The sequence below is a fragment of the Aulostomus chinensis genome, chromosome 11 (genome assembly GCF_037954235.1).
Source record: "Aulostomus chinensis isolate RoL2024-O1b breed Wild chromosome 11, RoL_Achi_v1.0, whole genome shotgun sequence".
NCBI lineage: Eukaryota > Metazoa > Chordata > Actinopteri > Syngnathiformes > Aulostomidae > Aulostomus > Aulostomus chinensis.
The window spans coordinates 18,435,570-18,448,208 of record NC_141330.1 but is presented as its reverse complement, the minus strand read 5'-3'; the positions used below and the strand labels follow the sequence as shown (position 1 = coordinate 18,448,208).

General features: G+C 44.3%; 2 long non-coding RNA genes across 2 annotated transcripts; both read left to right on the top strand.

Annotated features, from left to right (window-relative positions):
* The first annotated feature begins 623 nt into the window (after nucleotides 1-623).
* Nucleotides 624-1,404, top strand: LOC147253695 (uncharacterized). The gene is made up of 3 exons (XR_015118428.1): nucleotides 624-738; nucleotides 843-920; nucleotides 1,383-1,404. It is a non-coding gene; the product is annotated as an uncharacterized LOC147253695 (long non-coding RNA).
* Nucleotides 1,405-8,748: 7,344 nt separating this feature from the next.
* On the top strand, nucleotides 8,749-10,247 carry LOC147253694 (uncharacterized). Its single transcript, XR_015118441.1, has 4 exons — nucleotides 8,749-8,959; nucleotides 9,348-9,428; nucleotides 9,650-9,733; nucleotides 10,152-10,247. It is a non-coding gene; the product is annotated as an uncharacterized LOC147253694 (long non-coding RNA).
* Nucleotides 10,248-12,639: the final 2,392 nt, after the last annotated feature.

Genomic DNA, 12,639 nt, shown 5'->3' with positions numbered 1-12,639 from the left:
AACATTGTGCCAGGAAACAGGTTTCCGAAGCATCCATGTTGCATCTGAGTCCAGTGGATGGGGGAAGTTGTCAAGTTGAGTCAAGTGAAGTTGAGGATTTTTTTTCTTGCAAAAATACTGAATTAGATGACTCTGGTTTTACAGAAAAAAATCAAGTTTTTTTTTCTACTTAAATAGCCATATGTCTATCAACTGCTTATAAAATACTTTTTTGCTGCATAATTGTTGAGTAATATCACGATCCTGAATTCACCTGTTTGTTAACAAAATGTCTGAAGACTGAAAACTATGAGTGCATCTAAGAAGGCCTAAAGCTGTTTCCTGATTTAAATGTTAAAAGTTTCCCCGTGATATTGTTGTTGAGGATTTTTACTGAACATTGAGTCTCCACACAGTCTAATCACACCACAGGCAACACTAGCATGCTGTTTGGGCCAGGAACACAAACAGAATGGGTTAAACCACTCTGGTGCATGAGTGGGGGAACTTGTTTCTTTCTTTGCTTTCAATTGTAATTATTCTAAGATTTCTACCCTTGTGTGAGCATAAATAGAAGCTCACTGAGTGCACTAAAGCATCAGCCAGGATCATCAGATCAGGAGAGATCTGGTTGCTCTCCTCTGAAGGATTCAAACCTTGAAGCAAGCAAAGATGAAGTCATTCAGTGTTGCAGTTGCAGTGGCCCTGGTGCTCACCTCTATCTGCCTTCAGGAGAACTCTGCTGTCCCACTCACTGGAGTGAGTACCAACTTGACTCCAACTGATGAGAGTCTCTTATTGAGCTATAATTGTTTAGTGAAACACCTCAGATGAGCTTGTTAACATGAACAATTCATCAACAGATCCCAGGTCAGCAGGAAGTGATCATCAGTGAGGTTCCACCTGCTGCATTGTGGATGTGGCTCAAGGGTCATTGGAGGGTTTGTGAAAAGAGTTTCTTTCCCTGTGTGATGAGTCATCATGGTTGTTCTGTATTTAGTTAGTTTAAGTTAGTTTATAAAGTTAACTGGGACATTTTTACACTAAAGATTCTCAATGATCATATTCACGAATTAGATTTTTTTTTTTCTTTGGCCTGCATTGCTTCAAACTGTGGGTGAAAGTGGAAATGTACCTAATTGATCTCAATACCAAATGTTAGGAAATGGTTCAGGATGGAAGAAAATGGTAAATAACAATGATTCAACCCAGGAAACAGAATAGGACCATTTTTAAGAAGTTAAGGATGTTATTCTTTAATGGTGGTGGGATCCAAAACTGTGATTTTATGAAATCCCACTAAAGTCCATGAGGGCTCACCTGTTAGGCTCCATCATCTGGAGCTACAGGTTTTATGATGTTGGAGGTGAACACATTGCTGATGTCTGTTGTCGTTCTCACAGGGGGGGCAGCCTGTCAATCAGCGTCCCAACTGATGAAGCGGCTCGGGGGTCTGCGAAGTGTTTTGCCAATTCTCAGGATTTGTGCACAAACAGCCATCATTTAAAGATCCATGTTTTGGTCTGAAAAGCAGTTTAACACTTTGGGTTCACTGGATGTTAAAAATAATAAAAAATAATAATAAAAGCATTTCCATGTCTGTTCATGTTGATGTTCTGCCCCTGATGTGACAGTTTTCTTCACACATGATGCTGAACACCAAATTGTGGGATAAATTCATTTTTACATTTATTTAAAATAGTTTACATTAATAGATCTTTACTGACGAAATCCATCCATCCATTGTCTTCCGCTTATTCCTGTTATGGGTCACGGGGTGTGGCTGGAGCCTCTCCCAGCGTCAACGGGCGAGAGGTGGGGTTCACCCTGGACAGGTCACCAGTCCATCACAGGGCCAACGCATAGAGACAGACAACCATTCACACACACAGTCACACCTATGGTCAATTTAGAGTATCAATCAGCCTCGTCCTCTCTTGATGTCTTTGGACTGTGGGAGGAAGCTGGAGTACCAGAGAGAACCCACACAGGAACAGGGAGAACATGGAGACTCAACACAGAAAGATCCCGTGCTGGACCTAGTACTCGAACCTGGGACCTTCTTGCTGTGAGGTGACAGTGCTGACCACTGCATCACCGTGCTGCCCATACTGACAAAATGCTAACCACAAACAAACATGCACACATACACACAAACACACACACACACACACACACACACACACACAAAGGAAAAGCTTTCCATATTCAGAACAGAGTTTTATTCATCAACATCGTCGAAGTCAAAAGTTTCCTCTGGGTGAGGGTGGGACCTGAATCCTCTTTGTCTCGATGATCTGCAGCTCTCAAAGACCAGTCGTCCCCTGTCTTCTCCTCCAGTTCTCCTGTTAACCATCACTGCCATCTTAGCAGTGCCTGCATCAACCTGCCTCTGTGAAGTCTGTCTGTTGGTGGCCACACTGAAGCGTTAAATGAACAATAAATTAACTTAATATAATCCATTCATAATGAGAGTTTCAGAGGCAGATTTGTGATGTTTTTTTCTGTCTGTGTGTTCAAGTCCAAACCACAATGAACCTGCTGATGAGTGAAACACACCTGTAGTTTCCTCTGTAACAACCAAACCAAAGGACAATGACACAAACAAAACCCAGTCTGGCTGCTGCTGTAAATGTGAAAGATGTCAGGACACAGCTCTTGGATCAAGTTTTCTTTTGAAGTGAATGCAATGATCTTGAACCTCTTCTACTCACTCAAAAGTTGTCTTTCCCACAAAATCTCACAAATGTGTCCGAGTCGATGGTTGTGAGCTCTTCATCTTCCAAAGATATTCCATCCACCTGTGGCATAGAAGTAGAATATTAGCATCCTGATCTACCAGGTGTGTTCTAAAAGTTTTTCAATTCATTTTATGAATAATAAAATATGAACTGTTGCCATATCAAACATTTATTTGAAGTTTCTTGTATATGAGAAGGAGAACTGAGGAATCATCAGATTTAATTCATGCTCAGTTCCTCTTCCTCTCGTGAGGATGAAGGCCATGCAACAACTGGGATGTGTCCAGCTTCCAGGAAGTGTCCACGTCCTTGCACCATGGGGCCATGACTTATCAAGCTTCAACATGAGGTGATGGAGGCGGATGAACAGCGGGACAAGGAGCCTCAGGATCTCCTCACGGTGTTGTGTTGCTCCCCGTGTGGTGACATCAACAACAGTATCATTCACCAGTGTTCACTGTCTGTCGCTTCTGTCTGTGTCATCACTCCACCGCCACCGTGGGCCCTCTGAGCTGAACGCAGACATCAGCAAGCTGCTGGTCTGTCTGCTGTCTGCTGGTTTAGTGAAACCAGTCCAAGACTCGCCTGTGAATGAATGCAGCTGGCTGGTATGCAGGGCTCATGATTGGCGAATTCACCCGTTTGTTAACAAAATGTGTACTAAAGCATCAGCCAGGATCATCAGGAGAGATCTGGTTGCTCTCGTCTGAAGGATTCAAACCTTGAAGCAAGCAAAGATGAAGTCATTCAGTGTTGCAGTTGCAGTGGCCCTGGTGCTCACCTCTATCTGCCTTCAGGAGAACTCTGCTGTCCCACTCACTGGAGTGAGTACCAACTTGACTCCAACTGATGAGAGTCTCTTATTGAGCTATAAATGTTTAGGGAAACAGCTCAGATGAGCTTGTTAACATGAACAACTCATCAACAGATCCCAGGTCAGCAGGAAGTGTTGCTCAGTGAGGTTCCAGCTGCTGCATTGTGGATGCTGCTTGGGAGATTTGGGAGGGTTTGTGAAAAGAGTTTCTTTCCCTGTGTGATGAGTCATCATAGTTCCTCTGTATTTAGTTAGTTTAAGTTAGTTTATTAAGTTAATAGTGGGACATTTTAACACTAAAGACTCTCAATCCACACATTCACTGATGAGTTTTTTTCTTTGGCCTGCATTGCTTCAAACTGTAGGTGAAGGGGGAAATGTACCTAATTGATCTCAATACCAAATGTTAGGAAATGGTTCAGGATGGCAGAAAATGGTAAACAACAATGATTAAACCCAGGAAGCAGAATAGAACAATCCATCCATGTTCTTCTGCTTATTCCTATTCAGGGTCGCGGAGGGGGCCTGAGCCTGTCCCAGCAGCTACAGATGTGAGGCGGGGTTCACCCTGAACACATCACCGGTCAATCGCAGGGCCAACACATACAGACAGACAACCATTCAAGCATTTTAACACTTTGGGTTCATTGTAGTTAAAATAAATGAAAAAAAAAAGCATTTCCATGTCTGCTCATGTTGATGTTCTGCCCCTAATGGGACTGTTTTATTCACATAATGATGCTGAACACCAAAGTGTGGGATAAATTTATTTTTAGTTTTATTCAAAATTGTTTACATTTATAGATCTTTACTGACAAAATGCTAGCCACAAACACACTAACACACACACACACACACACACACACACACACACAAAGGAAAAGCTCTCCATTTTCAGCACTTGGTGGATCTCAACAACAGTCTGCTGCCTCATTCTAACACCTGCATCCACCAATATTCTCTTGTTCATGTCTTTTCTTTTCAGTTCAGCTGTTTATGAAAACGTAGCCTGGCTTCTTTGTCTTGTGGGTGTTTCAACCCATCACATAGCAGCTTTCAGTCATTTTCCATGTTGTGTGCTACCTCACACACAGCAGAAAATCAATATAGGCTCAGTCAAAGTTTCCTCTGGGTGAGGGTGGGACCTGAATCCTCTTTGTCTCTATGACCTGCAGCTCTCAAAGACCAGTCGTCCCCTGTCTTCTCCTCCAGTTCTCCTGTTAACCATCACTGCCATCTTAGCAGTGCCCTCATCAACCTGCCTCTGTGAAGTCTGTCTGTTGGTGGCCACACTGAAGCGTTAAATGAACAATAAATTAACTTAATATAATCCATTCATAATGAGAGTTTCAGAGGCAGATTTGTGATGTTTTTTTCTGTCTGTGTGTTCAAGTCCAAACCACAATGAACCTGCTGATGAGTGAAACACACCTGTAGTTTCCTCTGTAACAACCAAACCAAAGGACAATGACACAAACAAAACCCAGTCTGGCTGCTGCTGTAAATGTGAAAGATGTCAGGACACAGCTCTTGGATCAAGTTTTCACCAACATTTTTCACGCCAGTGTTAAGATCTGAAACCTCTTACATTCATTCAAAAGTTCTCACAAAATGTCTCATAAATGTCACTGGTGTGATTGGCACAGGACGCAAAGAAGAATAGAAAATATACGATGCACCTACTGTGACGTGAAACGACACCCCCCACACACACACACGCACACACACGCAGTGACATTACTTAAATACATTTAATGAAATACAGTGCAAACAGTTTACATTCTTTCTTGGCAGCAAGCTTCAATGCCTGCAGCCATTAAAAAAAGTGGAGAAGATGAAAAAAATCAACAACAAATGAGTTTTTCAGTCTTCCCTTAATTTTCTGCATTACCACTTCTGAATGAATTTGAGCTTTGAATGACAATGTAATGCACAATTTTATCAATGAAATTAACTCAAGACAAAAACACTTGAATTGGCACACCAAAAAAAAAAAACCCATCCATCCATCCATCCATCAGGCAAGCATTTGTATATGTCGCATGTCAGACTTTATTTTTCAACACCCCATGTTATTTTGTCATAAATAGAAATCAGGGTAAGCCAACAATTCTACAATATTTGGACTAAAAATGGGTGGTAATGGCTTAAGCCTTAAAAAGTTGCATGCGTACAAAAAAAAAAATCCGGATGTAATAATATGTGAGAGCGCCGGAGTCCACGCACGTTTCCTTGATACATCCCAAGCGCAGACGATAAAGAGTGAGCGGACTTTCCCCCGTTACGCCCACCTATAAACATGCAAATTTCTTTAAATAGGATCTCTGCTGTCCGCACTCGCAAAACAATTTCACAGCAAACGAGGTACAAGGAGTGCAAGCTGGAAGTGCTGGTTGGGAAGGTGGAAGAGGAGACGGCAGATTTTGTTTGGCAGCCTGCCAGTGGTGTCAGTGGGGGGGGGGGGGGGGGACACGTTGAGAGTGGGATAAGGTGTGCAAGAGGGTGAACATGGTGGGTTCAGAGCAACGCACCTCTGCGGAGATGAAAAAAAGTGGTGGGACCTATTATTGGCTTAGGTTCCCTTCGAATCACCAGTTTTGTTTATCTTCTTCATACATCTGAACCTCTTCTAATGACGGACAGAACGAGTCGGTACGTGTGTTGGAAGTTTTATGGCGACGTTAGAAAAGTGTTCACTTTTCCTTCACTGAACGATCAAAGTGATACAAAGCACAGTTTTCCTCACTAAACCTGCGCGAGCATCACTACGTCATCAGCTTGCACCACTGCTGGTGCTCTGAAAGATTTCCTCTCGATTTCTAATGCATGTCTTCAATTCTAACTTCCTAGTCAGACTCCTTCATACCTGACAGAGCTCATAGTCCCCTATTATCCAGCTGGAACCCTTCACTCCCAGGATGCGGGGTTACTGGTGGTTCCAAGAGTTTCTAAAAGTAGAATGGGAGCCAGAGCCTTCAGCTATCAGGCTCCGCTCCTGTGGAACTGTCTCCCAGTTTCGGTCCGGGATGTAGACACCCTCTCGACCTTTAAGAGCAGGGTCTGCTCGACGTTCCTGCCTGTTAAAAGGAAGGTTTTCGTCGCCGCTGTTGCAGGATGTGCTTGCTGATGGAGAATTGTTGGGGGTAAATTCATTGAAGGAGTGTGGTACTGGACCTGCTCTACCTGTAAAGTGTGCATGAGATAACTTTTGTTGTGATTTGGCGCTAGAGAAATAAAATTGACTTGACTTGACTTGACTTGACTTGACTTAAACGATGTAAGCTAAACGTATGACTAAATTCAACACTGCGCAATCACTAAATGCAACAACTACAATAATCAGTTGGCTTCAATCTAAATTTAAATAACAAGATAGAAAATGGCACTAACAGGACCTCAAGGTGGAGGTCAAGCAGCGTACAGCTGCCCTCCGGAGGGGTGTGGGACAGACAGGTGGGGGTCAGGGAGAGGGGAAACTGAAGGAATATGAGCAGCAGTCACGGGCAGCACCTCTGTGTGTGTGTGTGTGTGTGTGTGTGTGTGTGTGTGCGGGGGGGGGGGGGGGATTGTCACTGCCACCCACGCTGACTCCGAGAGCCTGGAGGGTAAGTGGCAACTCCATTTCTTACGCAACATTTCCACATGCTTTGCCACAGGCAACAAATACACAGAATCAGCCATTCAACATAGAGAGACAAACAACAATTCACACTCACAGTCACACCTACAATCAATTTAGAGTATCAATCAGCCTAATCCCCAATTACAAGTCTTTGGATGGCGGGAAGAAGCCGGAGTACGCAGGGAGAACCCACATAGGCACAGGAGAACATGCAAACTCCACACAGAAAGATCCCCTGCCCGAGCCGGGACTCGAACTCTGACCCTTCTTGCTGTGAGGCGACAGTGCTTCCCACTGCACCGCCATGCCGCCTTGAAATAAACCAATATGTTTAACAGAGATTGATCCGTCAGCCATGCTGCATATCTGCAGCACACCTGCTGGCTCCCGCACCAGCCCGTCTGACCAGCCGCATTCAGGCCAGCCAGTCCTCACACAGGCAGTCCTGCAGTCGCAGGAGGACATAACGGGGATCAGTGACCCTGAACCACCTGATAAATGTTCTGGAATGTTTCGTGGACAAAATAAATTCATCTAGTTCTATGAATCGTGTAATCGCTTCTTACCCATTCACACTGTGGACATGAAATTCACGCTTGCCAGGACGGCTGCCCGGCCAGGATCAGCGTCCATCCCTCCAGCCTCTGCGCATCAATGATCTGCACATTCACTGGAGTGGAAACAATTACGATGAACGTAAGCGTATTCCTAATGGGACGGCGCTTTCATGGCTACATGAGTGCAGTCATTAGAGAATTAGACATTAGAGAATCAGGCTATTGCTGAAAATCGCGCTTTAATATTGACCTGTTCAACCGCACCGTAAGGGAATTTAATGTACCTGCAGGAGAGGCGGCCATGGCCGGCTGAGGGTCGACTGACTTACCCCAGAACGGTCCGCCATCTCCCACTGGAAGGCTTTTTCGTGCCCGATGTATGTGCGGTCATCAAATAATTTTAGTCACCAAACGTCAACACAGGGTGTCGCCTACGGACCAAAGTGCAGTTAACGCAAGAATCGGCTTTCCGCCAACCTCTACGGCACCTCCCGAGTTGGCGTGAAGCAGCAAAAGAATCGACGAGCACGCCCTTCCCCTGTCTCATCGCACCTGCTTCGTGACTGTTCCCCCCACCTGTTTCTATCTTGTCACTCTCTAAATCTGTCTCTTTGCCAGTTCACTGCGCTTCACTGTCCTCAGTCCAGCATTTCTCATAGCATAGTCTGCTCGTTTGTGACCCTGCTTGCTTGTATATTTTTGACCTTGCCTCTTTGCCTCTCGACCCTCTGATACCTTTGTCTGCACCACTGGACTGACTACCTGTGTTCTGAACCCTAACTGGAATGAACTTGCCCTTTCCTGTCAACCCAATTTGCATATGTCAATTTGTGCCCATCTGTTCTGTGTGTTACCTCGAACATGTTGAGAGTACTTGCATAACATTGTGTCTTCACACAGTTTAAACATGCCACAGGCAGCAGAAGCATGCTGTTTAAAGGCCAGGAACACAAAATGTATGGGTTTAATCACTCCGGGGCATGGGTGGGGGAACTTGTTTCACTCTTTGCTTTCAATGGAAATGAGTTGAAGATTTCTACCCTGATAGTGAGCATAAATAGCAGCTCACTGAGTGCACTAAAGCATCAGCCAGGATCATCAGATCAGGAGAGATCTGGTTGCTTTCCTCTGAAGGATTCAAACCTTGAAGCAAGCAAAGATGAAGTCATTCAGTGTTGCAGTTGCAGTGGCCCTGGTGCTCACCTCTATCTGCCTTCAGGAGAACTCTGCTGCCGCACGCCCCGGAGTGAGTACCAACTTGACTCCCACTGATAGGAGTCTCTTATTAAGCTTTACATGTTCAGGGAAAGAGCTCACATGACCTTGGTAACATGAACAAGTCATCAACAGTCCCCAGATCAGGAAAAAGGGATCCTCAGTAGGGCTGCTGGTGCTGGTTTGGGAAGAGAGATGGGGGTTTGTGAAGTTTCTTTCCCTTTGTGATGAGACATCATAGCTGCTTTGTATTTGTGTAAGTTAAGAGTGTTTCAATAAAATATAAAGCTTTAAAAGGGACTCTCATCAGTTGGACTGAGTACCAACTTGACTGCAACTGTTGAGACGTCCTTGCGAAGCTGCAAATGTTGAATGAATGAGTTGAGATGAACTTTTTAACATGAACAATTCGTCAACAGTCCACGGATCAGGAAGCAGGGTTCTTCAGTAAGGCTTCTGCTGCTGCTGCTGCTGCTGCTGGTTTGGGAAGAGAGATGGAGGTTTGTGCAAAGAGTTTCTTTCCCTTTGTGATGAGACATCATAGTTGCTTTGTATTGTGTAAGTTAACAGTGTTTCAATAAAATGTAAAGCTTTAAAAGGGACTCTCATCAGTTGGACTGAGTACCAACTTGACTGCAACTGCTGAGACGTCCTTGCGAAGCTGCAAATATTGAGTGAATGAGTTGAGATGAACTTTTTAACATGAACAATTCGTCAACAGACCCCGGATCAGGAAGCAGGGTTCTTCAGTAAGGCTGCTGGTGCTGGTGCTGGTGCTGGTGCTGGTTTGGGAAGAGAGATGGAGGTTTGTGCAAAGAGTTTCTTTCCCTTTGTGATGAGACATCATAGTTGCTTTGTATTTGTGTAAGTTAACAGTGTTTCAATCAAATTTAAAGCTTTAAAAGGGACTCTCTCTCTTGCCGAAGCTGCAAATGTTGAATGAATGAGTTGAGATGAGCTTTTTAACATGAACAATTCATCAATAGACCCTGGATCAGGAAGGAGGGGTCAACAATGAGGTTCCAACGGCTGAACAAATTGATTGGGATCAAAAATCGTGATTTTTAATAACAGAGAAAGGGGACGTTGCCATGGACCCCAAAGTACAATGAAATCCCACTAAAGTTCATGAGGGCTCACCTGTTTGGCTCCATCATCTGGAGCTACTGGTTCTATGATGTTGGAGCTGAACACATTGCTGATGTCTGTTGTTTTTTACACAGGGGGGGCAGCATTTCCATCACTGACCCATTTGATGAAGCCGCTCTGGGGCCTGCAAAGTGCTTCACCAATTCTCAGGAATTGTGCAACAAAACCATGATTTAAAAATCCATTTTTTTGGTCTTAAAAGCATTTTAACACTTTGTGTTTATTGCATGTAAAAAATTAAACAAATAACAATAACAAAAACATTTCCATGTCCTCTTATGTTGATGTTGTGCCCCTGATGTGACTGTTTTATTCACATATGATGCTGAACACCAAATTGTGGGGTTAGAGGCAGATTTGTGATGTTTTTTCTGTCTGTGTGTTCAAGTCCAAACCACAATGAACCTGCTGATGAGTGAAACACACCTGTAGTTTCCTCTGTACCAACCAAACCAAAGGTCAATGACACAAACAAAACCCAGTCTGGCTGCTGCTGTAAATGTGAAAGATGTCAGGACACAGCTCTTGGATCAAGTTTTAATCTGCATTTTTCATGCGAGTGTAAAGATCTCAAGTCAAGTCAGTGTCATTTCTCTAGGGCCAAATCACAACAAAAGTTATCTCATGCCACTTTCCAAGCAGAGCAGGTCAAGCATGTGACACTTTCAATTCATTCACACCAAACAATTCTCCATGAGCGAGCACATCCTGCAACGGCGGTGGTTAAAAACCTTCCTTTTAACAGGAACGTCACGGCTCAATGGGAACCGCCATCTTCTTTGACCGGTTGTGGGGAAAGGAAGCAGGAGAGTGGGGCAGAGACAAAGACAGATAATGGAGGAAGACAAATATACAAAAAGAAAGAGGGACAGAGCGAGAAATGGGAAGACAGGCATGGAAAGACGGGGACGTGAGCAGTTGATGCTAAGGGTGGTAGCTTGAGCCGCTTCACGTCTGTATTTCTCATACAGGAGGACAGAGAAGAGGAGAGAAGCCCAGCGCACCATAGCGATCCCCCTGCAGGCTAAGCCTATAGCAGCACACACTCAAAAGTTGCCTTTCTTACAAAATGTCTCACGAATGTGTAAGAGTCCGTGGTTTTGAGCTCTTCACCTTCCAAAGATATTCATTCCACCTGTGGCATAGAAGTTGTGTACTGGCATCCTGATCAAACGGGTGTGTTCTAGAGCTCCGGGCATGGAAAGTGGGATTTTTGTCAGTATGTGGCACTGTAAATTGTCGTGGAAGTTCAGGTTTCCTGCAAAATATGTATATGTAAAACAAAAGGTAGGCCACATCCTGATACCATTTATGCTGTAATGCTATTCGGCAGAGTCTGTCTCACAAGTTCTTCCTGTGTAGCAATGACCTCGCATGTGATTGGAGGAGGCCAACGAGGCCCCTAGCCCTCGTCCAATCACGCGGGAGGTCGTTGACGCGACTCATATGGAAGTACTCACAAGACGAACACATAAGCATGTTTTTATCTCTGTATTTTCCTCAGTTTTTTGTGTTTTTGTTGCTTTGTTTCATGGTTCACAATGACTGGACAGTGTCTCACTGTCAACTCCTTTGCATGGACGCGATCGAACTCTTTCAGCAAGTCTGCAGACCGACGAGAAGAAACTGCTGTATGCTATGAGTAGGCTTTCTTGTCATTTTACGAGAGAGTTTCTCATGTTTGCTACTACTGTGAATGACCTGTTCGCTGTTTGAACATAGTTGTGTGCGTTTGTGCCAATAAACCTTTTTCTTTGCCTAAACATGTTCTTGTTCATTGTTCCTTTCCTCAATAAATTCCTTCGTGGCAATAATAGGGTAGTCCTCAGGATAAGAATTCCATGAATATACAACATAATAGCCTGTCACCTGGCGACCTGTCCAGGGTGAACCCCGCCTCTCGCCCGTTGACGCTGGGATAGGCTCCAGCCCCCCTGCGACCCTTAATGTGTAGGAATAAGCGGAAGATGATGATGGATGGATGGATGGATAACCTGTCACTCGTATATGAATGAGCAAATCTTCCAATATTATTCATACATTATGATAACATATTTTGTTTTCGCAAGGGAGGAGTTTACATTTGTCATGAACACAGGTTAGCCAACAGGGACAGATCTCTCAATCACAAGTGTTTTTACATGTTTAAAAATTAGCACTTTCCTCTGACAGTGAGTGAGGAAATCCAAGCCAGTTCAGCTGTGGTTTCATCGCTTTTCATGTGCAAATCAGACCTCCAAGGGCTCTCGCAGTTCCTTTCCGACAGATGCTGGCACAGCGAATACGATGTTTGCAGGCCGCGAAATGTCTCGTTGCCAGTTCACTGCGCTTCGCTGTCCTCAGTCCAGCATTTCTCATAGCATAGTCTGCTCGTTTGTGACCCTGCTTGCTTGTATATTTTTGACCTTGCCTCTTTGCCTCTCGACCCTCTGATACCTTTGTCTGCACCACTGGACTGACTACCTGTGTTCTGAACCCTAACTGGAATGAACTTGCCCTTTTCTCTCAACCCAATTTGCATATGTCAATTTGTGCCCATCTGTTCTGTGTGTTACCTCGAAC